Here is a 26,694-nt window from a genome sequence, read left to right as displayed (position 1 = left end):
TACAATTAGGACACTGTATGACAGATTACGCTTAAAATTCTCAGGGCAAAGAAAGCCTCAAATCATGTATAGCAACTATTTCAAGATTGTAAAGTTATTAGAGAAGAAATTTTTCTAAATAATATTATTATTAGGTATATAGGATTTTTTTTAATTTTTCGGGATGAAAAGCAATCTATGTCGTCTCCAGGATGCAAGCTGTCTCTGTTCCAAACGTCAAAATCGGTTAAACCCATATTGGACGTGAAAAGCTAGCAGACAACAATAAAGACACACTTTCGCATTTATAATATTATGCCCGCGACTTCGTCCGCGTGGTCTACATAAAATATGTCAAACCCCTGTTTTATCCTCCAAAGGCTTGATTTTTAAAAATCCTTTCTTAGCGGATGCCTACGTCATAATAGCTATGTACATGCCTTTCAGGCCGATCAGTCCAGTAGGTTGAGCTGAGATTTGATAGATCAGTCAGTCAGACGGTCAGTCAGTCAGCTTTTCGTTTATATATTCAGAAAACTCTATCGCTTCCACTGGCAATTGTAGATACAGGTTAATCAGACTCGGGACGCCACTGATAGCTATCAAGTAAGACAGGTCATAGAAAAGAATTACGCAAAGCTTTCTGAAAGTGCGACGTAATCTCGGCTGTCGTTTCCATAAACTTAATGGCGAAGTATCACAAAACTTACATATCGCTGTTATAACAACCTAACTTGGCATATTTGTTACTCCCTCAGTCAGCATATTCGCGTCGAATGACCGCCAATTTATGTGAAAACTTCCACACCGGTCGGAGCATGACCTATCTGTAAGTTTTTACTCGTCAAATAGATCGCGCTACATCTACAGAGAACCTATAACCTAGTAGGTTAAGGGTAGATGTACACCATTGGCGATCTTCAACAATAAAAAGATTCTGACGAATTGAAAACCTACTCTTTTTTTAGTCGGTTAAAAATTTGCGGCAAGCGATAGACGCGCAAGTAGAAAAAAAAATTATGTGAGGATATTTACTGTAAGTAATTATAGTATTAATTTTGAAATACAATTACGCCATTGTTGGGCCGCCCGCCCTGACAGTATATGACTAGTACCTAACTATAAAGACGCACCGACCCAATTCGTCGGCTCGAAGAGTTTACAAGATTTCAGTAGTTTAGGCTGTTAGTAAAGCGTGCCTAATTCACCTCTTATTGAGAGTGTATAAAGTACGGAGAGAAAAATACGCGGCCGGACAGGGCTTAATAGTTTTTACATATAGGCACTCATTTTTTTACCCGACTGCGGCAAAGCCAAAAGGAAGGGTCATGATTTTAGCAGTCTATGTATGTATGTATGTTTGTTTGTATCCAGATTCTGTGTGTTCCACCGTAGCACCTAAACTACTGGGCCGATTTTGTTGAATAAGGTGTCAATTGATTCGTTGTAAAGGCCCGGGTGACAGGCTATATTTTATACGCAAAAAAGTGGGGGTCTCCAAAAATATTTTTTTGCTATTGTATCGAGTGGGGTGTTAAATAAAAGAGGAGAAAATTCTGAATTCATGGGTAATGTACAACAACATTAAAATACACCAAACGACAAACAAACAATTTTACTCTAATTTCAGTGTTATTAAGACGACCGCAGTTTTAGTTTTAGTTTTTGGTAATTGTAGTATGCGCACGATCGACCCTAAAATCGCTTGCCATCGACCGGTAAACCGCGATCGACAGTTTGTGCACCCCTGAGTCTCTACCTTATGTATCTCTTAGGTAAATATGCCAGGTTAAAGTTTTCGCGTGTAAGTTTATGGTTTCGAAAAGCTATGTGTCAATTCCTCGATTGAAATATGGCGACAGATTTTCGTGGAATGGGTGGCAGGCGACGCCACTGTTTCCGCATTCGGTGACGTGATGCATCGTGTAAGCTTGCATTTAAATTCGGGGATGTTCGTATTTCAAACGTCAGTTTTGCGTTACGTTCTGAATCGTTCGGTAAATTTCGTCTGGACAAATCGGGGCACCGTGACAACTGACTAGGATGCTGGAGTAGGTCAGTCACCTTGTTAACCACGCTCCATTCAGAGAACTTATTTTTCAAAGTCAAAGTCAAAATCATTTATTTCATGTAGGCTTACTTTGAAGGCATATTTATGCAAAGAATTTTTAAGTACTAGTACCTAGTAATATTCATTCCAGAAAAGGTGCCCCCTCGTCTTGGTGGGGGCACTCACGTGCTCCCTGATGTTACAAGGTACTTACCTACTAGTACTTGAGAATTCTTCATATGTTCAGAATATATGTTTTTATGTATTATGTAGTACATCCATATATTTAGTTAGATCAAGACTATAATACCCGATTTGAAAACTTATGCAAGAAACTCAGCAATTACAGCTTTTCAAAAAGCGCCATTTATAAAATAGACAAATAGTTTATTGTCGTTATTCTGGCATGTGAGTAGCTGGAAGATATTCCATGCACTTAATTATATGTCACTTATAATAATAAAAGTCTATCCAACAAATGTAGGCATTTTAATTGTATCTATACATGATCCAGAATTTGCTTTGGAATCATGTTAAGCATAAAAGCATATTAATTATACTATATATAATCTGACACTGGGATACGATGTTAATAATTTGAATCTGAGAGTATGGAGACGTGAAAAAAGGATGTTAGCTTGTCCATACTAAAGGTTTATTCCAACGATCTAACGAATCGGTGAAACAGATCTATACTCGGAGACTCGGTCACCTATTCGTTTTACTATAATAAATAATGAATGCGAGTGATACATCTCAATATATAAAGCTGGAAAGTAGCCGTGCCTTGCGAAACGCCAGGAGGATCAGTAAAATATTCCACTTAGTGAATTGCTGCCTGAGAATTGCCGCAATTATCATACGGCTACACGGCACTCGGCACCCTAGTGGCTACGAGGAGCTACAGTGCCTAAGGAAATATTATACTTAGCATAGTTATGCATTGGCATACTCAAATGATAATAGCTTGACATGTTTTATTCATAGTGTATATTAATATGAGTTTAAAGAAAATTAGTTCCAAGATAACATTAATAACAAGCCATAATTTAAACAAAAATTAAATAATACACGACTGCCCTGCCATAAAAAATGTGGCCATACAGCCGCCGCTGTATTAAATTTTTTTCAAAAAATTATAACCAGTGTCACTCGGGATGATGTGAGGATTCTAATGATAACCACATAATATTCAAATTGTTCAAATGTGAAAAAGTTATGGTGGAATAAGGGTGGAATAAAGAAACTCACAAACATGAACCTTGAAAACTGTACACTCCTTTTTTTGGGCAGTCGTGCAAAAATATCCGGCGGTGGGAGTCTTATCTTTAAAATTTTCTTGTCTCCTCCATCCACGTCTATTGCTGTAGCTAACCTAGCTTCATCTCAGACGAACTTATAATCTATGCATTATAAATATTCAAGAGCTCCGATAGTTTATTTATTTTTAGTCTTTAACAAAAATAAGAAGTAGTAAAAGGCAAAAAATATTGGAGCATACGCGATCGACGATGCCTTATCAATATGAACACATGATAATTTTATAGTAGCTATTCGCACATGCTGAAATGTACGATCTATGTCGTTAGGTAGGCGTCCGCGCGTCGCGTCGGCAGGTATGTCGGTGGCGCCACATGGGCTTCTGCCAGATTAATGGATCATTGCCCCCCACCCCACCACCCGCAGATGCGAAACTACTGTTCGACGACATACCTCCTTCCTCCGCAAGATATATGCGCTCCCACTTAACACGCAGATAACAAACGCGGAAAATCTACATTTGGAACGGATTGATAATAAAACATTGACCTACTGAAGTGGCGATAACGAATCGGGTAATACGACCTTCAATCTCAACAAGTAGCGAACTTACATTTATGCTCGATAAAACACTTCGGAACGGCTCCTCGTAAATCACGAAGGCATCGAAAGTTAGCCGCCGAGCACTTAAACTTTAACGGACAATAATAACTGGCGATGAAAAAAAAGATAGGGCGCGGCGACTGGGGATAAAAAGTAATGTGGGTCTGGCTATAGTGCCGGGCGGTGTCGGCGAAGGGCTAGGTTAGTGAATGGGTAAGTTTGAGGGATGCCGTAATGAGGCCCGCGGGACAATCGATAAATTTGAATGTTCTCCGGCGCCGCCCAGCAACTTGCAACTTTTTTCGGTAGCGGGGGAAAGCGCGCCGCCGCGACGCCACTTCGCTGAAGGCTGTGCGACACTGGAAGAGAGAATATAATGTGCGAGCTTTCCTTACTTACAATATGTATAGACTAATAAACTTTCACGATGGTGACAGCTGCATTTTTTTCCACGCTACACCTGATGTTCCAGGATCAGGAAATATAACGACAACTCTAGAAAATCTAGCAAAAATTGGAAGGGAAATAATATATGTATAAAGTATCCACAAAAATATGCGTTCAAAAAATAAGATCATTAGATCTTAGACCGATAGCGAGCATCGACCAGTTTTATATGCTGGCCGCATAAAGCGGGCACCTACAGAAAACTAACTGGTTACTGCGACATGGCCGTGCGCCGTGTCGACTAATGTTCGACAAGTCTTATCTTAGAATCTACGGGTAGTTATTTGGTCAATAAAGTCAGGGTTAGCCTTTACATAGTTTATCTTAACTTAATGGTAATCTTAGTCTGATGGTAACTATTCTCTGATGACAATGATAATGTTTCCGCACGCAAGTTGTCCTAATATAAAACGAAAATAATAGCGTGAGATATATAAAGCTAAAGATATATTTTGGTGTACGCTTGCCGTAAGACTAAACAGGTAAGATCTTACTTGCAACCAGGAAGTGATAATCTTACAAGTTAGATTGGCATAGTTCTGTCAAATATAAAACGGTCACGCAAAGATACGTCCCGAGAATATTTACTTATTTATTTGAGTAATTAGCAGTACATGAAGTTTGCATTTCCCAGGCTGATAGATAAGACCTTGAAGTAATAATATTATAATGCATGTTGTAGGTACTTATATATCTAGGTTCTCTGTATAGTGTAGTTTTCCTAGACCTAGAGGAATGATTTTCAGAAATTCTAACGAGATTTTTTAATAAACCTAAATCCACACGAACTAAGTCGCTAGAAAATGATAGGAGTAAATAAACAAGACATTATGGGCTGGAGACACTTGTTACATGCCATCCAACTTCAGATGTCTGAGCGTGTTCTGTTAAAATTTCAAATTTATTAATTTTAATTTTACTTCAAAAACTATGACTTTCGGGTGCCCGTGAACTTAGCAGAGCATATGCCAGCAGATCAAAAATAAAAAGGAGTTCCCTTCGCATGCAGAAGAGTTCTATAGTTCCTGATACTTTTTAAAGATAGTTCTGGCGTTTTTACTAAAAAAATCGCAGTTGAAATAATGCTCTGCTAACTTCCGGTAGCAGATCATTTTCGAGCAAAGCGAAAAAAAAAGAGTTCTCTGTACGCACGTATCTCAGTTCTATAGTTCCTCATACTTTATAATGATAGTTCTGGCATATAAACCTAAAAAAAGTCAAATGAAAAAATCAATAAATTTTTAAATTTAGTCATCATAAGTAATTTAAAAAAATTCTAGCAGCTAGAACTCTAATCTCAGAACCTAGAACTCTACGATTTCTTATAGTTTATTAACTAAGCTATAAAATAAAGCTATTAATTAGCCCAGATCTCACAAAGAAGTCCCAGCAGAGCATAGAAGAATAGTTATAAACAATAAATTTTCAAAGTTCACACCAAAAGTCGTTAAAAAATTTCCAGCTGCTAGAACTCTCATCTCAGGGGCTAGAACTCCTCGATTTCTTAAAGATTATTAACATAGCTATTAAATAAAGCTATAAACTAGCCCAGAACTCTCAAAAAAGTGCCAGCAGAGCATACAAGAAGAGTCATGATACACTAATTTTCAAACTTATTATCATAAGCCATGAAAAAAATTCCAGCTGATAGAACTCTGATCTCAGAGGCTAGAACTCCTCGATTTCATAAATATTATTGATAAAGCTATAAAAGAAAGCCATTAACTTGCCCAGAACTCTCAAAACAGTGCCAGCAGAGCATACAAGAGGAGTCATAAACGATAAATTTTCAAACTTAAAAATCACAAGTTACTAAAAAATTTCCAGCTGCTAGAACTCTCATCTCAGGGGCTAGAACTCCTCGATTTCTTAAAGATTATTAACATAGCTATGAAACAAAGCCATTAACAAGCCCAGAACTCTTAAAAAAGTGCCAGCAGAGCATATAAGAAGAGTCATGATACACTAATTTTCAAACTTATTATCATACGCCATAAAAAAAATTCTAGCTACTAGAACTCTGATCTCAGAGGCTAGAACTCCTCGATTTCTTAAATATTATTGACAAAGCTATAAAACAAAGCGATTAACTAGCCCAGAACTCTCAAAAAAGTGCCAGCAGAGCATACAAGAAGAGTCATGATACACTAATTTTCAAACTTTTTATCATAAGCCATGAAAAAAATTCCAGCTGATAGAACTCTGATCTCAGAGGCTAGAACTCCTCGATTTCATAAAAATTATTGATAAAACTATAAAAGAAAGCCATTAACTTGCCCAGAACTCTCAAAAAAGTGCCAGCAGAGCATACAAGAAGAGTCATAAACGATAAATTTTCAAACTTAAAAATCAAAAGTTACTAAAAAATTTCCAGCTGCTAGAACTCTCATCTCAGGGGCTAGAACTCCTCGATTTCTTAAAGATTATTAACATAGCTATGAAACAAAGCCATTAACAAGCCCAGAACTCTTAAAAAAGAGCCAGCAGAGCATACAAGAAGAGTCATGATACACTTATTTTCAAACGTATTATCATGCGCCATAAAAAAAATCTAGCTACTAGAACTCTGATCTCAGAGGCTAGAACTCCTCGATTTCTTAAATATTATTGACAAAGCTATAAAACAAAGCCATTAACTAGCCCAGAACTCTCAAAAAAGTGCCAGCAGAGCATACAAGAAGAGTCATAAACGATAAATTTTCAAACTTAAAAATCACAAGTTACTAAAATATTTCCAGCTGCTAGAACTCTTTTCTCAGGGGCTAGAACTCCTCGATTTCTTTAAGATTATTAACATAGCTATTAAATAAAGCCATAAACTAGACCAGAACTCTCAAAAAAGTGCCAGCAGAGCATACAAGAAGAGTCACGATACACTAATTTTCAAACTTATTATCATACGCCATGAAAAAAATTCTAGCTGCTAGAACTCTGATCTCAGAGGCTAGAACTCCTCGATTTCTTAAAGACTATTAACATAGCTATGAAACAAAGCCATTAACTAGCCCAGAACTCTTAAAAAAGTGCCAGCAGAGCATACAAGAAGAGTCATAAACGGTAAATTTTCAAACTTAAAAATCACAAGTTACTAAAAAATTTCCAGCTGCTAGAACTCTCTTCTCAGGGGCTAGAACTCCTCGATTTCTTTAAGATTATTAACATAGCTATTAAACAAAGCCATAAACTAGACCAGAACTCTCAAAAAAGTGCCAGCAGAGCATACAAGAAGAGTCATGAACGGTAAATTTTCAAACTTAAAAATCACAAGTTACTAAAAAATTTCCAGCTGCTAGAACTCTCTTCTCAGGGGCTAGAACTCCTCGATTTCTTTAAGATTATTAACATAGCTATTAAACAAAGCCATAAACTAGACCAGAACTCTCAAAAAAGTGCCAGCAGAGCATACAAGAAGAGTCACGATACACTAATTTTCAAACTTATTATCATACGCCATGAAAAAAATTCTAGCTGCTAGAACTCTGATCTCAGAGGCTAGAACTCCTCGATTTCTTAAAGATTATTAACAAAGCTATGAAACAAAGCCATTAACTAGCCCATAACTCTCAAAAAAGTGCCAGCAGAGCATACAAGAATAGTCATAAACGATAAATTTTCAAACTTAAAAATCAAAAGTTACTAAAAAAATTCCAGCTGCTAGAACTCTCATCTCAGGGGCTAGAACTCCTCGATTTCTTAAAGATTATTAACATAGCTATGAAACAAAGCCATTAACCAGCCCAGAACTCTTAAAAAAGTGCCAGCAGAGCATACAAGAAGAGTCATGATACACTAATTTTCAAACGTATTATCATGCGCCATAAAAAAAAATCTAGCTACTAGAACTCTGATCTCAGAGGCTAGAACTCCTCGATTTCTTAAATATTATTGACAAAACTATAAAACAAAGACAATAACTAGCCCAGAACTCTCAAAAAAGTGCCAGCAGAGCATACAAGAAGAGTCATAAACGATAAATTTTCAAACTTAAAAATCACAAGTTACTAAAAAATTTCCAGCTGCTAGAACTCTCTTCTCAGGGGCTAGAACTCCTCGATTTCTTTAAGATTATTAACATAGCTATTAAACAAAGCCATAAACTAGACCAGAACTCTCAAAAAAGTGCCAGCAGAGCATACAAGAAGAGTCACGATACACTAATTTTCAAACTTATTATCATACGCCATGAAAAAAATTCTAGCTGCTAGAACTCTGATCTCAGAGGCTAGAACTCCTCGATTTCTTAAAGATTATTAACAAAGCTATGAAACAAAGCCATTAACTAGCCCATAACTCTCAAAAAAGTGCCAGCAGAGCATACAAGAATAGTCATAAACGATAAATTTTTAAACTTAAAAATCAAAAGTTACTAAAAAAATTCCAGCTGCTAGAACTCTCATCTCAGGGGCTAGAACTCCTCGATTTCTTAAAGATTATTAACATAGCTATGAAACAAAGCCATTAACCAGCCCAGAACTCTTAAAAAAGTGCCAGCAGAGCATACAAGAAGAGTCATGATACACTAATTTTCAAACGTATTATCATGCGCCATAAAAAAAAATCTAGCTACTAGAACTCTGATCTCAGAGGCTAGAACTCCTCGATTTCTTAAATATTATTGACAAAACTATAAAACAAAGACAATAACTAGCCCAGAACTCTCAAAAAAGTGCCAGCAGAGCATACAAGAAGAGTCATAAACGATAAATTTTCAAACTTAAAAATCACAAGTTACTAAAAAAATTCCAGCTGCTAGAACTCTCATCTCAGGTGCTAGAACTCTTCGATTTCTTAGATTTTATTAACAAAGCTATAAAACAAAGCCATTAACTAGCCCAGAACTCTCAAAAAGTGCCAGCAGAGCATACAAGAAGAGTCATAAACGGTAAATTTTCAAACTTAAAAATCACAAGTTACTTAAATATTTCCAGCTGCTAGAACTCTCTTCTCAGGGGCTAGAACTCCTCGATTTCTTTAAGATTATTAACATAGCTATTAAACAAAGCCATTAACCAGCCCAGAACTCTCAAAAAAGTGCCAGCAGAGCATACTAGAAGAGTCATGATACACTAATTTTCAAACTTATTATCATACGCCATAAAAAAAATTCTAGCTACAAGAACTCTGATCTCAGAGGCTAGAACTTCTCGATTTCTTAAATATTATTGACAAAGCTTTAAAACAAAGCCATTAACTAGCCCTGGCTGGCAGTTTTTTGAGAGTTCTGGGCTAGTTAATTGTTTTGTTTTATAGCTTTGTCAATAATATTTAAGAAATCGAGGAGTTCTAGCCTCTGAGATCAGAGTTCTAGTAGCTAGATTTTTTTTATGGCGTATGATAATAAGTTTGAAAATTAGTGTAACGTGACTCTTCTTGTATGCTCTGCTGGCACTTTTTTGAGAGTTCTGGGCTAGTTAATGGCTTTGTTTTATAGCTATGTTAATAATCTTTAAGAAATCGAGGAGTTCTAGCCCCTGAGATGAGAGTTCTAGCAGCTGGAAATTTTTTAGTACCTTTTGATTTTTAAGTTTGAAAATTTATCGTTTATGACTCTTCTTGTATGCTCTGCTGGCACTTTTTTGAGAGTTCTGGGCTAGTTAATGGCTTTGTTTTATAGCTTTGTCAATAATATTTAAGAAATCGAGGAGTTCTAGCCTCTGAGATCAGAGTTCTAGCAGCTAGAATTTTTTTCATGGCGTATGATAATAAGTTTGAAAATTAGTGTATCGTGACTCTTCTTGTATGCTTTGCTGGCACTTTTTTGAGAGTTCTGGTCTAGTTTATGGCTTTGTTTAATAGCTATGTTGATAATCTTAAAGAAATCGAGGAGTTCTAGCCCCTGAGAAGAGAGTTCTAGCAGCTGGAAATATTTTAGTAACTTGTGATTTTTAAGTTTGAAAATTTACCGTTTATGACTCTTCTTGTATGCTCTGCTGGCACTTTTTTGAGAGTTCTGGGCTAGTTAATGGCTTTTTTTTATAGCTTTGTTAATAATATCTAAGAAATCGAGGAGTTCTAGCACCTGAGATGAGAGTTCTAGCAGCTGGATTTTTTTTTAGTAACTTGTGATTTTTAAGTTTGAAAATTTATCGTTTATGACTCTTCTTGTATGCTCTGCTGGCACTTTTTTGAGAGTTCTGGGCTAGTTAATGGCTTTGTTTTATAGCTTTGTTAATAATATTTAAGAAATCGAGGAGTTCTAGCCTCTGAGATCAGAGTTCTAGTAGCTAGATTTTTTTTATTGCGTATGATAACACGTTTGAAAATAAGCGTATCATGATTCTTCTTGTATGCTCTGCTGGCACTTTTTTGAGAGTTCTGGGCTAGTTTATGGCTTTGTTTCATAGCTATGTTAATAATCTTTAAGAAATCGAGGAGTTTCAGCCCCTGAGATGAGAGTTCTAGCAGCTGGAAATTTTTTAACGACTTTTGGTGTGAACTTTGAAAATTTATTGTTTATAACTATTCTTCTATGCTCTGCTGGGACTTCTTTGTGAGATCTGGGCTAATTAATAGCTTTATTTTATAGCTTAGTTAATAAGCTATAAGAAATCGTAGAGTTCTAGGTTCTGAGATTAGAGTTCTAGCTGCTAGAATTTTTTTAAATTACTTATGATGACTAAATTTAAAAATTTATTGATTTTTTCATTTGACTTTTTTTAGGTTTATATGCCAGAACTATCATTATAAAGTATGAGGAACTATAGAACTGAGATACGTGCGTACAGAGAACTCTTTTTTTTTCGCTTTGCTCGAAAATGATCTGCTACCGGAAGTTAGCAGAGCATTATTTCAACTGCGATTTTTTTAGTAAAAACGCCAGAACTATCTTTAAAAAGTATCAGGAACTATAGAACTCTTCTGCATGCGAAGGGAACTCCTTTTTATTTTTGATCTGCTGGCATATGCTCTGCTAAGTTCACGGGCACGACTTTCGGCGTGTTGGGCGATTTTGTTATGGGTAAGAACTTCAAGGGTGCGTCACCGACATGTTGATGTTAATAATGTAAAAACTAAACTAATGTTAAAGGTAAGTATACTTAATTTTAATTTTTGGTACTTACTACAATTTATTGAAAAAAAAAAAAACACTTGTTAAGTAAAAGTATCCATAGTTTTGCGTTTTCTCTTCTGTCGGCAGCCCCCCACTGACTGATAAATTTTGAGGTTCCGTATCTCATAAGGAAAAACAGAATCCTTATAGGATTACTTCGTTGTCTGTCTGTTTGTCGTGTGCATGCTACCGCTTAATTGCTCTGTTGCTTCGTTATTATTGTTATTGTTAGCCTAACCTGCCCCAATGCTGGGCATAGGCCCAGGCCTATGCCCAGCATTGGGGCAATATCGTAATATTCGTATCGTATATACGTATCGTAATATATCGTAATATAATATTGGTAATATCGTAATATTCTTACTCTGTGCTTCGTTCGAGGCGGTCAAAGCAAAGCCTCAGGATTTTCGCGTTAGTTCAAACAGAGACAGGAAATTTATTTAGAAGGTTAACTATCGACCAATGTATCTATTTCATGTACCTATTACCACGTTTTATTATAGGATGGAACTGAATTTCTAGGACTAAGTAGTAGGAGTTAGGACCCCAATTAGCGTGGAAATTTTGGAGCTATTAACGAAAAACTACGCAGTGATTTGCTGAGGGGGCGCGTCGTCGGAGCGTAGGACGGGCGCGAGGACGAATTAAAGACACCTATTTATAGGCCCTTTATATCACGACTAGCCTATGCCCGCGACTTTGTCCGCGTGGACTACATACCAATTTTTATTGATATCACTTCAAATCTGACAGACTTAAATACAAACAAACCCCTATTTTACCTCGAAGGAATTGAATTTTCAAAGATCCTTTCTTACAGGATGTCTATGTCATACTTAATATCTATCTGCATGTCTTTCAGCCCGATCCGTCTAATATCTAGATAGTTTGAGCTGTGTGTTGATAGATCAGTCAGTTAGGCACCTTCCTTTTATATATTTAGATGATTGAGCCTTTTTTAAGGTTTTGTAATAAAACAAGGAATTTTATATCGAAATCCAGGCGAAGTGGCGGTCATCAGCAGGTAAACAAAGTAAAAATATTCTTAAATAATTTTTTATTTGTACAACGAGCTAAAACGATAGTTTTTCGAGGTTAGTTCATAACAGGCTTTTGGGTTATTTTACTGATACCATAAACATTAAGTACATTAAAAAAAGGCTAATTGGCTACAAGGCCCTTCTTTATTTAGTTGTCAGTTCTGGTTTACTGATTTTAAATTTCACTTCTGCCTTTCTCTTTGACAATCAGTTAATGCCATCGATTATACAGTTTATACTTACACCTACAACACCTAGGTACCTATACCTACTTCTTATTCCTAACTCAACTGGATAAGTCATCTAACTTGGGAATGCATTCTAAGTTAACATATTTGCTTGTTTATATTTAAGAAATAAGAGGTCAGGACCTACTATTAAATATTAATTCGAGATTCTTTGCTATTGCAAAGAATTCTTTGAAAATGGATTCCTGAAAGTTCTTGTGACATGAAGAAGGAAATTTTTGTGAAAATTTAAAAATATCCTCCGAGTAGGTAATTTGAATTGTATTCATAATGAATGAACATGATAACTGATAAGCAAACCCTCAGGAGTTTCACTTCTTCCGCACGTACTTCATATTATATTTAAATACTAGATACAACGATCTTACAAGTTATTGTTAATTTTTTTGATCTCAGAACCAAAATATAAATTGCTTCTTACATTGATAGAAGGCAAGCATTTTAGTACCAAACGATTACATCAGTGGATGAAACAAGGGTAAACTTGGAAGTCTCATACGTATCTAGAAACGGTCGTGGAAAACTTAGCACTCACAATAAATTAAAAGTTCCCTTCAGGAGAATGGATTAAAAGTAGTTCGAAAACTACGACCCTGGGTTGGAGCGAATTTTTATGACAAATTCAATTAGAAAGAGTTATGTATATCGGCCTTTATGTGTAAACTTAGAAAGGGATTTATTCTCATGCAGAGATTTTATATCTATAGATTTCATTACACTTTTAGCTGGAGTTCTATTGAATATAGGTATAAACTATAAATAAAAAGAACAAAGTATCTTTACATTTTACCATAAAACCCATCTAGAATCTGAAATTATCAGTAGGTACCATCGTCGGTAGGTATTATCGGTAGGTACAGGTAGGACCTGGAGGTCGGAAATTGGCGGTGCCTGGGAGAGCAAGTAAAGCCATTGGTCCTGGCCCTGATTACGTTCCGGTCGTGTCGGATTTCCGTCCCATCGGGCTGTGAGAGTGAGAGAATAGAGAGTGCACCTGTATTTGTGCACACACTTGTTCAGTCTGCACAGTTGGCAATAATCTGTTGGTATGTAGATTGGTGGCCGTGGCGGAAATTCGGTCGGGCTATTCTGTAAGAGCATTTAAAAGCAAAGTTTCGTGTCTAGTTCATTCATTTAATATGCATCTGTTTACTCACTAAAGACTTTAACTGCCTTTGGGCAATCAGTTACCATGTAGTTACAGAACTCACTCGGTAATGAGAATTTGTTTCCATGGTGATGTGGTAATGTGATTACTTTCATGTTCTTATAAAGTTAGCCGCTAAGTTTATTTACATTACCCCTGCAACACTTGAGCTTTGGTCTAAATGTGAACTAAAGTCTAGTAATATCATAGAATTATTAAGTACGAATACTTAGCAATAAGGGGGGTGAACAAAACAGCTAAGAAACCTATATTTTTTTCAACCGTTTTTCGTGTTGAAAAGTCAGTTTAATTTCTGACAAGCGTATATTTTAAAATTAGGCGTAGACAATAAACCACGTAGAAATTACGCACTAATTACATACTTATTATTTACCTACAGTTTAGTAAACCAATATTAAACCGAAAATTTTCAGTTTGTATTAGGTAACGTATCATTTGCAAGTGGTTCCGTGGGCGAAGTGGCCGCCTGAAATACCGAATCCCATTATCGATAGAGATCTCGCGACATCGGTGGACAATAAAATGGTACCATCATATCTAAAACTTTGTCCCATAATGAAGCGTATGGGGCGAATGGTTTACGACAGACGCCGTCGGATCTTTATTGGTAGCGCACCAATTTAGATAAAAGGAAAGAGCTTTCTCTCTGAAACATCAGAGATAGGAGTCTTAACTATCGCCAAGTTAGCGGTAGTTAATCCGCTGGGTTCCGAGATAAATCAACAGTCGAAAGCGATAAATTCGGACCGCTCACGGTAATAGGTGAAAACTATTAGGTCCGAAGGTAATTTAGGTGTTGCGCCGAAAAAATATGAAGGCCCGGTAAGGTGCGAACTCGCTTCGTTAGAGTAATTGGAGAATGCGATAGGAGGATGTTTTTCTTTTGCATTGGTAGCTTGGTTAACTAATACTATATTCAAATACCTATACTGTACCGATTACTAAGCTAGCAGCTGAAATTACAGGTAGGTAAGTATAATCGAAAAAACAAGAGAAAATTTTCAATCAACCGTAACCGTGTGAAAATATTAATATGGAAGCGAATAGATCGGATCGGTACATACTACATAGATATAATTAAGGGACGTGGGGGTAAAAATATTAATAAGTACATAATATTAATATTTTAATAAATTATTATTAATATTTTTACCTAAAAAACCACATATTTTTCACAATGAACAAAAATAGAATGAAGCCAACCAATAAATTCAATTGCCTGAATTGAAATACGTATAAATTAAGAAAGTTAATTTGTCAATGCTAAGGGGGGGAGATGCGAAGGGAACTATAGAAAGATTTTTTGTTTCCAAACACGCTTTGTATTTCAGTACTTATACTTATTATACATAACTATTCTATGCAATACTCATAGCCGGTGACATATATAAAACGACTGACTGATATTATCAGCACGTGCAGTTCCCACGGGATCTTTAAAAACCTAAATCCACGAAGACGAAGTCGCGGGCATCCTCTAGTATTATATAAATTATAAAATGTCCAAAGATAATATATTTGGATGTCGGAATTTAGATATTAGCGTGCCTATTACGTAGTTTATTACCTACTCGTACTAGTAATAGTAATTACGTAGGTAGTACTAACTACGTATTTATTTACTATAGTAAACGCTCTCTATGTATGCTTTATAATTACCTATTTCATTTAACTCGTTTACTTACTCTGTTAGATAGAAATATATAAATTAGAGTTATTCATAATAAGTGAAGTGTTTTACTTTTCAATGCGTTGGCAGTAATAAGTAGGTACTTGCTACGTAACTTAAAGACGGCGCCCTCTATCTATATAGGCAGGTAGTTATAATATAATTACCTACCTATTTCAATTAACTCGTTTACTTACTTTGTTAGGTACATATATTATATTACATTATGTTATTGTGTTGTGTTATAATAAGCCGTAAGAAAATATGCCGTATTTACGTAAAAATATAACTTTGTCGGATGCCATGAACAAGATGGTTTACTTTATATTTTTTTAATTTTTGCGTATCTTAAAGATCTTGCCTGACAAATTGTCAAACTTTACACAGCCTTGAGTTTTATCGTCATCATTCGACCGCGTGAAGGCTTTTCTAGATGTTCGATTCGTATTTCGTTCATTCACACGGTAAACGCCGCCTGAGTCGGAAGTGTGAGATCAAAATTGCATGCGTCTTCACAAAATGAAAATTTTCCACTCACAATGTACGAGTAGCGCCGTAAGTTCACGCGCGTTTGAATATAAATGTTTCTTTCGATAACTGGATTTCACTACGTTTGGGTTTCACTACGAATTCACATAATAGCATAATAATATGAAGAAAGAATGCGCTAACCTGGCTTAAAGCATAATTATGTGTATAAGATTATGAAGATCATCGACCTCTGAGATTTACTGCATGACATGGCTTTATATAAAGGCTCTTTATTCTGATACTAGTATTTCATAAAGCATAGGCTTTGTTTTACGAAAATAGCAAGGAAACGACTAGGCGGGTGACCTGAAGTTTCAAAATTATCGCTGTCCATGGACATCTGCATTCTGCAGCACCAGAGGATCTGCCAATGCGTATTTACTCATCCACCCCTTGAATATCAAAATTTTCAGGGAACATCGCATATGGAAGTTCGCTCCACAATTTGCATGTGCGACGTAGAAATTACCTGGAAATCGCAGAGCACAAGCATTCAGAACAAGTGCATATAGCACTGATGGTTGGCGATCTTCTATATAGGACGACTCGCCAAACATCCGGCCTTAGTCGGCCATGTTAAGCTTTTCACAGCCATGTCCAGCCAATCCAGCTTTTGATAAGGCTTTTTATCTAATTATACCGATCCACGGCAGTTTTAAATACATATCGCTTTAAAAAAGCTATGACTGACTACTTAAAAATTTATGTCCGGATTTTAAGGCAAAATGTCTGACCTAATATAGAGCTAAGTCCTGGCAACCCTACCTGGAAACGAGACGCGGAAGAATACCGAGAATCCTAGAACCTTGTTTCACTGCGTAAGGTGTGATCGTAGAACAGGGAGTTTAAGTCTAAAGAATTGTTGGCACTGATAGCACCTATCAGTGCCAAACAACTCTTTAGACCACTCTCTGATATACTTACTGTCGATGGAGCATAAAAGGGCAGTAAGTAATAAATTCTGCTGTTTCGTAAAACGAAAAAATGTAAAAGAATCGAAAAATCTAGTTACGTTTTCAAGCGGACTTAGCCAAATCGACGTCTCCTTTCTTAGCTTGTTATCTCATATCCTAAAAGTTTAAAACGCAGGAGCCATCGAAACGGAAACTTATTAACTCGATGTGATTGCCGCGTGGAAAATGCTCCCCGGTAAAATGTTACAGGGAGGTAAAACTTCGACAAACTACAAAAAGAAACCGAGCAAAGTTTAAAAAGAACGCTAAATGCAGACAGTACTTTAACAACGATAAAGGTACGATCACACGAACTTGCGTCGAACGTAAAATGTTTTTCAGTTACATCTGATTTAAATTTTTTATTAAGTTTATCAGTGCTACTGTTGAATCGGTCCAAGTTTTCCTTCCATAAGTTCTAAGAAATTTTAGTGCAGTATTCCGTAGTTGCAATAACTTGTGCAAAGTTTACACAATCCCATTGCATTTGATATGGGGTTGTCGTTGTACCTGTTTCTAACTAACTGAAACTTGGAAATATTATATAGCTTTTCGTTTTATTACTCGCATGTTCATTCAAGGATAAATACGTGCAATTTTTATATTTTCTCATAATAAATTCCGAATCAGAGTTTCTGGTTCTAGTTTATTACAATAAAGTCGTATAAATGCACTTAAAATAATAATAATATTATTAGTATTCTGTTACACGTATAGTTAAAATCGGAATTATTTCGGCTTTAAAACGTAAAATCTTTTTCATATAGAAATCTTTATTATAAATCAGGTAGATTTGTTTACATAAACCTATCTGAAGTAGGTACTTAATTAACTTCTTTTTTCGAAGTCTAGCATACTTTCCGACCGACGCGACGTGGCGGAGGTATAATTGTAAGCCGCCCCAATTCCATGCCTCCCGTTCAGGTGAAGTGGCGATGGTCCATTTCCGGGTTAATATGTAAGCGGCAATCTTTATCCGGTAGATGTCTAATGCAAATGACGCCAGCTTCGCGCTGCATGTTGCATGAGCGCATGCGTAACAACGTCTTTTATGTTAATTGTGGAAATTATCTGTACTCGTCGGTCATTTTCAAAGCTTTCCGCTTATACGCCATGAATTATTGAAACATAAGACTATCCAGCTTGACGAGTACCCGGTTAATTTACGCAATGAGATGAGGCGTCGCGCGTTGCTTGCACTAACTACATTCTAGAACAGAGCTGGTACTTAACTGGTACTGGTACAGAACTTGTAGGCTAAGGAGTCACACTGATTCCTCCACGCGCGGCCGCAATTAATAAAATCAATTTATCCGCAATCTGTAGATAAATACTAATTAGCGATGTTGTTAATTGTCGAATAAGACCGTACAATTTTTAACTATGAATAACAGCGTTGCTAAATAACCTATCAACAGATTTCAGGATAGGCTTGAATTAATTTCAGCCGTAAGTCGGGGACGCATCTAACCGATATGAAGTATGAATTTCACACTTTTAGTTCCAAGATTGGGCTTGTGGCCACAGTTAAAATGAGACAGTCCTACCTATAGATATGTATCTATGGTCCTAGCTCACTCACATAAATCTGTCTTGAACTCTTAAGGTGCCAACGCACTTGAACTGAACTGCAGCTGAACTGCGCGTCGCGTCAGCGCCCCGCACAATATTCTCTCCAGCCACGACGCATGTACGTCACTGCCGCGCGGCGAGGCTAAAGAGAATATCGTGCGGGGCGCTGACGCGACGCGCAGTTCAGCTGCAGTTCAGTTCGAGTGCGTGGGCACCTTTAGAGCAAAGCCAAAATTACCTACGCCCTATAGATCTGAGCCTAAAATTATAGGAATGGGTTTCAACTTTCAACATAACGGTAGAAGGATATTATATTTGGTTCAGATACTAATTTTAATACTAAACGCGAAGGTGTTTGAAAAACTTGTTTGACAACCGGTCCTCTAATTGGTCAATTATTTTTCAAGGCGCAAGGCGCCTAATCCAACATCTCGGAATCGTAGTAGGGCTGTCACCGATAGAAACTTCATAATATTTACCTTCCCACGACAGGGTACTTTTGGAACCCTCGACAGACAGATAGACAGACAGCAAAGTGATCCTATAAAAGTTCCGTTTTTCCTTAACCCTAAAACCCTAAAAAACTAACGTGAGTCTGTTTGTATGTTACTTTTTTTGGCTTAGCCATTGAACGGATCTTGACGAAAGCTACTTTTCCCACAGGACTTTAAAAAAACCAAAGCTACAAGGGCGACTATTATTTTTTCATAAAAATATTTGGGTGCCCTAGCTGAATTAGTAGATTTTGTGATTATGCTTTAGTATTATAATAATAATTATTCAATAAAACATTAAGTACCTACCTATCTATATACTTGCCTAGTTTTTTAGGGTTCCGTACCTCAAAAGGAAAAACGGAACCCTTATAGGATCACTTTATTGTCTGTCTGTCTGTCTGTCGTATCTGTTAAGAAACCTATAGGGTACTTCCCGTTGACCTAGAGTCATGAAATTTGGTAGGTAGGTCTTATAGCACAAGTACAGGAATAAATCTGAAAACCGCGAATTTGTGGTTAGGTAACATCATTAAAAAAAAATGTGTTTCAATTTTCAAAGTAAGATAACTATACCAAGTGGGGTATCACATGAAAGGGCTTTACCTGTACATTCTAAAACAGATTTTTATTTATTTTTATGTACAATAGTTTTTGATTAATCGTGAAATTGTTAAAAAAAATAACCGAGTACGGAACCCTCAGTGCGCGAGTCTGACTCGCACTTGGCCAGTTTTTCCTTTAGAGGTACGGTAGCCTAAAAAATGTGACTGAGGTCGGGAGATATTTAGATATCACTCCGTTTCTTCGTTATCATGTCGATTGTACTTACGGACAGAGTTTTAAATAAATAATATTTTAACAATGAAAAATTTACGGTCTCGTGCCTACCTAATTACATAAAGAAATGCCACTTTTATAAGCAAAATATATAATAGGTATTTAAATTATTTCAACTACATACATATACCTATGAAGTAACGGTAGAAACTTTAAAGAGCATTTTGTCTCTGATTTTGAGGGCTGAGTCGTAGACTGTGGTCATTAACCTCAAAGTATCGAACCGAATGGTCGTCAACTTCAAGGTGACTTTAGCAATGACAGATCTGCGCAGGCGACTTATCAAAATTGTAGATAAGTAGGTAGTATATTTATGTGTATAAAAAATACCGAGTGCGTTATGCGGTTATAACATGTATTTTGACCAATTTTTGTAATTCAGACCTTTTTCGTACGGAACTCGGAAGTAACGCGAAAGTTACCTACTTCCGTCCACATTTAAAATGGCGTCAAACAGAACAGCTGTTTTAAGGTCGCCATTTTCTATCTAGGAGTTTTAAAATACCATAGTGCCATACATTAGAAAGCTCGGTATCACTCATGGGGTGATGAAGAGAGCTATGCTCGGAGTTTTTCTACGTGATCGAATTAGAAATGAGAAATCCGTAGAATAAACAAAGTAAGCAGACATAGTTCAACTGGTCGCGAAGCTGAAGTGGCCATGTACGGGAACATAGTTCGAAGAATTCATAGACGTTGGGGTCCCAAGATATGGTAAGGCGATCTTGCACCGGAAAGCGCAGTCTTGGTAGATCCCCGACTGAAGCAAGACCGTCTGTTGTGGAAGTTCTTACAAGAGATCTATGTGCAGCAATGGACATTAACTATTATTGACTAGCTGATGCCCGCGACTTCGTGCGCGTGGATTTAGGTTTTCAAAATTCTCGTGGGAACTGTTTAATTTTCCTGGATAAAAAGTAGCCTTTGTCACTCTCTAGGTATTCAACTATATTCTTGCAAAAAATCAGGTCAATCCGTTGTTTCCTTGCGGCGTGAAAGGATAAACCAAAAAAACCAATAATCCAACAAACCAACAAAAAAATACACTTTCGCATTTATAATATGGGTAGTGATGACGACGACGGCAGTGACGCTTGATTCAGAGCCTCAATAGCTCAAATTCCGAAAGGTCGGCGATTCAAATCCCACCCACTCCTAGCACTATAATATTATATCGTATCTACACCTAGCACAAGATTTACGCTTAGTTGGAGGGGAAAGGAAAATATTAGTCATAATATTAACACAGCTAATATTTTTTAAGAAAAAAAACATCGTTAAGATTTTATTAACATACATAAGGATATTTAAAATCAAGACGTAGGCCATATTTTTATTACAACCTTATTTTCGTAGTTATTATGTAAATATAAAATTGAGATTGACGACTTCTACATTTGTCCAATAACTTACAAGCAAAGGAAGCACTACAAATCTAATAAAAATGAGGGCTCATAAAATTTATGGGGTAAAAAAACGAAATAAAAACTTTTTTTATCTTTTTACCGATTATAATTTATACGATTTTTACGATTTAAGTTATATTTATGCTTATAGTTGTAACCAAAATATGTAAATAGGCAAGAGAAAGATTTGGTATTCACATAAATTGAAGGGAACGCGAACGTTATGTCTAAGTGCGTTGAAGTGACAAACTTTAGGTGTCGAAGCTGGTTTGATATCATGCCGTGACTGCAAAAATCCTTTGATGATCAAAGGATTGGTTTTATGGCCTCTGCCGTATAATGTTCCCAGGAATGGTTTGAAGTTCTGCCTGTATGTCACTTGCGAATAACAATTACACTTTAATGTAGAAGATAGGTAATCTATACGGATAAATGATATATATATTTGAGTATATAGTTATGTACAGGACCATGCATCATTTTGGGCCCAATTTTCAACATTGTCCAACAGTGATGAATGATGATGAACCCTTGTTCTATGAAAGCTCTTGAGGTGTACCTACTTCTTTTCTCCCAAATCCTACCATTATGTGATTGATGGAAAGAGATCACGACCCTCAGGAATGATGAATACGACGAAGAGATATGTGAATACACCCACATGAATTAAATTATAGTTAGATAAGGCTATTATGAATTGATGTATTCGAGTTTCTGAATATAGCGTCCCAAGATAGTGGCTCAACCTGCCTGGAGACGTCCTTGCACATTATAATAAACAATGAGGTCCCCTTCCCAATCCCTACACTCTGTTAGCAATATAATTTGATTTTTATTGATAATATTACAATTAAAAAAGATTTTATTTTTTAAAATAAATTACTGTACAAATGAAAACCGTGTGGTGATTCAGAATAATGACTGCACTTCCGCGCTAAACAACCTGGCTGATCAGCGCGAAAATGCGCTTACTTTTCAGGCATACCTCCATATTATTTATGTTGGTCAAATTGCACTTGCTCAGCGGAATCGAGCGTTCCACTCTATTTTTTATTTTTTTAAAGAATATTAGCCATGTTAAATGACTAATATTCCCCTTTCCTTCGACCTTTCGGTTTTACCGGTTGAGCTATTGAGGCTCTATATAGAACGATCGCGTCAATCTATGCTTAAAATAATGTCTCGTCACTGTTTAAGTAATAATTTCCTCATACTGTAAATAACCCTGAATTTTGCATTTATTAGATAACTTTACCGTAACTCAACGCAGTCCGAGACCGGTTCTAAAGGCCCTTTTATCAACTAGCCGATAGCCTTGAGCGGTTTTTGTCGACATCGAAAAGGTTTCCGCTTATACCATTCCCTAAATATAATTGTGAAGGCAATTCCGTCTTTTTTTATTAAAAAAAAGTAATTCACTAAAATAAAGTGGCAGTACGCTTCGAAATTAAAATCGAATTCGTCGTTACTGTTGATTAAAATAAAAAAAAATTCTACGTTTCGACGATGCCTCTAATGGTTGTCGCAATTGAGTTTTTGATTGCTTATTTCATAAACGACTTTCATAAAATAAAACTAGTTGCTGGCTGCTGCTGCAGAACTTATTTGATTCTTGATAGTCATGGTTTTTACTAATCAACAAAAAAGAGTAGGCACTCGAAACTATAAAATCAATTAAATAGATACGTACCTACGGATATAGCTAAGACCTGCCCGGCTAGCATGGGCAGAAGATAAAAATTATATCTCCGATTATATCCACTGATTTCTATGACATCAGTGGATATAATCGGGGGATATAATTTTTATCTACTGCCCATGCTAGCCGGGCTGCTGGAGAGTGACGTATCACGTAGGCTACTTTTTATCCCTGAAGATTAAAGAGTTCCCACGGGATTTCAGAAACCCAAATACACACGGACGAAGTCGCGAGTCATAACATTCTCAGGTTTTCAAAAAGTTGAAAACTAAAACCCGGCTGCGATTGTCTTAATGAACGCTGAAATATTATTGTAAAATATCGCTTGGTATATTTTAATGTTGTAGTAGATTTATATTTATGAACTCAGAATTTTCTTCTCTTTCATTAGACATCCCACTCAATATAAACGCGAAAAAAATTTTTTGAAGACCCCTACATTTTTTGATGTAACATCCGATAGGTCATTTTTTCGTATAAAATAAAGCCTATGTCACCCGGGCCTTTACAACGAATCAATTGACACCTCATTCATCAAAATCGGCCCAGTAGCTTATAGGCGCTACGGTGGAACAACACACAGAATCTGGATACAAAATAGGTTCATACATACATACCTACATACATAGACTGCTAAAATCATAACCCTTCCTTTTGGTTTTGCCGCAGTAAAAATTATGAAGTTTTCCCTCGCACTTTTTAATATTCCATGCCTGAACGGCTTAACGATTTCCTATAAGCGTTGGAGTTAATCCGATTTTTTAGATTCGCCAGCTTGCGCGTAACCCCCGCAACGGTCTGAAACTGGAATATAATTTTTACCGAGCATCCTTTTTTCTTCGTTGAAAGCAAATTGAATTTTTTACTACCCCTGACTGCACTAATTCGACTAATGCACTTAGGACTATGCATGCTCTCGCCGGATAACTGGGCTTGAACATTTTCTAGACTATTAGGAAATCCGTAGATCAATTAATTGCAGGGTTCGCTAAAGTGATTTCTATCTGTAGTTGTTTATTATTAAATACTGAAGCCAATATTTAGAGAATCTATCTCTTTAAATTTAATAATTTTTTTCTTCTTCTATTTCTCCTTGGCCACCTTTGCAGTGAAGTTGCTGGATTAAAGATTGACTTTTTTTTTATTCAGATACAAGTTAGACCTTGACTGCAATCTCACCTAGTGGTAAGTGATGATGCAGTCTAAGATGAAAGCGGTTAACCTGGAAGGGAGCAAGTATATGGCAGTTTTTATTAAACCCATGCCCGTTTTTGGTTACTACACGGCATTGTACCGGAACGCTAAATCGCTTGGCGGCACGGCTTTGCCGTTAGGGTGGTAACTAGCCACGGCCGAAGCCTCCCACCAGACAAATAATAAATTAATTAATAAAATATTCACTGTTGTTAATATTTTATTAATTTGTTTGTTCCTTACTTATTAAAGCAGATCTCTGTGACATTATTCGCGTACATTTGGTTTTTTTTTAAAAGACTTGTCCTTATGACTTGGCCTTACTGACTGACTGATCTGTCAACGCATAGCCATCTGCTGGGTTTGAAAACTTGAAAATTTTTACAGGTTCGTTTATGACGTAGACGGCTCACTAAGAAAGGATTTTAGCAAATTCCACGCCTAAGGAAGTTAAAAAGAGAATGAAAGTTTGCAGTAAATTCCGTAATTTCACACTAATATTATAAAGGCGAAAGTTTGTATGTGTGTGTGTGTGTGTGTGTATGTTTGTTACTCCTTCACGCAAAAACTACTGGACGGATTTGGCTAAAATTTAGAATGGAGATAGATAATATCCTGGATTAGCACATAGGCTACTTTTTATCCCGGAAAATCAAAGAGTTCCTACGGGATTTCAAAAAATCTAAATCCACGCGGGCGAAGTCGCGGGCATCGGCTAGTAAGTTATATCTATGAAAATATTCGGGCTGACGGGAAAAAATTAAGTAGGGTATTTGTCCGAAAGTGCGGGTCAGCTAGATAATTTATGGTTTTGATTAAAGGCAGAGCACATCTCTACCTCGATAATACAAGATGGCAATTTGAATAACATAAAGTTGTATCGCTGTAAGTCTCTTCAACAATCTAGATACGATAAAAATAAATAATCGTTATTAATAACGGGTCGAACAATAACGTCCCCATCGTCGATAAACTTCTGTCAAAATCACCTGTTGCGTCCCACGGTACGCACGGTCACCACTCACCACGTACATAATGTTCGCGACAGGGCGAGATGGCAATTTTGTAGTGACATAACATACCGGGTAATCAGTATCGATAATTTTTTTTTTTTGGTAGGTACGCAACAAAATGAGAGTAAAAATAATTACTACCGCCTTATTTTAAATTTTGAGTTATCCTCTTGTTCAATTATTATTGAACTGTTAATACTTACTCCCGATGCAATTTATGTACGTAATACATTTTGTATCAATATACCTATTAGTATAGGTGCAAATTAATACCGACGTATTTGTTTGCTATAATGATTTAAAACAAAAAAAAAATTATAATCTCACCCTGATACGCTTCGCTCAATCGCGTAACCCTTCATTTAATTACCTGTAAATAAAACATATAATAAATTAGTTAACCGTAAAAATAACATACAATTAATACTTTTACAAAATATAATATTATGAAATCATTTATCTATCTTCTGTACAATAGGTGTATATTATATATCTTAGTATTTCACATTTATTATCATAATTGTGAAAGTGTGTTTGTTGGGATGTTTGTTACTCCTTCATTCCACAATGACTGAACCGATTTGGCAGAAATTTGGAATGTAAATAGCTTATATCTGAATCAACAGAGGCTACATTTCAAAACTTTCTATAGAAATAATTACCTAAATCGACCAAACCAATTCTAAAGTCCACGCACACCCAGTTATGGGCAGGAGCAAGTATACAAAACGAGAAATCAACTAAGGAGCGATTTTTCAACCGTCAAAAACCTTTTATCGGACTAATAAAGAGAATTGGACAGTTTTTGCACAGGAAATCTGTTATAACGTCTTTATTCCCCAGATAAAAGTTACCTATTTGATGAATGAAAAAACGGTCCTAACTAACAATATTATAACAACATGTCAACCATATCAACGTACTTACACTTGTATTTTTAACCCCGGACCCAAAAAGAGGGGTGTTATAAGTTTGACGTGTGTATCTGTGTATCTGTCTGTGGCATCGTAGCTCCTAAACTAATGAACCGATTTTAATTTAGTTTTTTCCAATTGGAAATTCAAAGTAAAATAAAATCTGGTCAACCGATAACTAAGTTATAAGTGGGAGGGTAGTTAAATATAATTATTGTTTCAAAAGTAAAGTTAATATTCAAGTAAATAATAAGTTTCATAATTTCAAAAGCTTGCTTTCAGTTTTTCCCTTCTCTTATAAAATTTAATTTTGAAGGAATTACAGCGTTTTACTCACTAGCTCCTGACTTATCTTAGGCATCAGATGCTCAACCTAATAATTCTGCTTTATCAGAACAATAAAAGTTTATTGTATATGTATATTGTATAATAAAAATAGTTCATTTCTTGTTCGTTCTCTATAAATTATGAACACAAAGACGATTATAATTAAAACGCGTTTAATTTATGTTGAAAGATTAGGATTTATGATTAGATTTTACTAAAGAAACATAACGCGTCTG

At 36.2% G+C, this 26,694-nt stretch overlaps 1 protein-coding gene across 2 annotated transcripts in view; it reads right to left on the bottom strand.

Annotated features, from left to right (window-relative positions):
- LOC123867588 (forkhead box protein O) overlaps positions 1 to 26,694 on the bottom strand; it is a 113,915-nt gene that overhangs the window by 37,752 nt on the left and 49,469 nt on the right. The gene's annotated exons all lie outside the window — the stretch shown is intronic.

The sequence above is a fragment of the Maniola jurtina genome, chromosome 8, assembly GCF_905333055.1.
Source record: "Maniola jurtina chromosome 8, ilManJurt1.1, whole genome shotgun sequence".
NCBI classification, from domain to species: Eukaryota; Metazoa; Arthropoda; class Insecta; order Lepidoptera; family Nymphalidae; genus Maniola; species Maniola jurtina.
Note: the sequence above shows the minus strand (reverse complement) of the source record. Positions and strands in the feature narration are given on the sequence as shown.